Source organism: Frankliniella occidentalis, unplaced genomic scaffold, assembly GCF_000697945.3.
Source record: "Frankliniella occidentalis isolate FOCC.00 unplaced genomic scaffold, Focc_3.1 Scaffold274, whole genome shotgun sequence".
In the NCBI taxonomy this organism is placed as follows: domain Eukaryota; kingdom Metazoa; phylum Arthropoda; class Insecta; order Thysanoptera; family Thripidae; genus Frankliniella; species Frankliniella occidentalis.
This window is the reverse complement of record NW_026267400.1, coordinates 245809-246291: the sequence shown is the minus strand read 5'-3', so window position 1 is coordinate 246291 and position 483 is coordinate 245809.

The following is a 483-nucleotide window of genomic DNA, read 5'->3' as shown; positions in this document are numbered from 1 at the left end:
TGTTTAACTATGTGAGACCTTTTATCCCAAACATGTCATCTATAGTAGAACCACTTCGGAAATTGCTTTGTAAAGAGTCCCCTTGGATATGGATGCCAGCTCATGAAAATGCACTTCGAGAACTAAAAGACAAAATAAGTAAAGCACCAGTGCTGGGGACATATGACCCAAAGAAGGAAGTGACAATTCAATGTGATGCATCACAATCTGGACTTGGAGCATGTATGTTACAAGAAGGTAGACCTATAGCCTTTGCCTCACGTAGCTTGTCAGAATGTGAAAAACAGTACGCCCAAATAGAGAAAGAATTACTGGCTATTGTCTTCAGCTGCAAAAAGTTTCATCAATACTTGTATGGTCAACCAAAAATAATAGTGCATACAGATCATAAGCCTTTAGTCTCTATTTTTAATAAACAAATGTGTCAGATAGCATCTAAACGATTACAAGCACTAAGATTGAAAGTCATAATGTATAATCTAG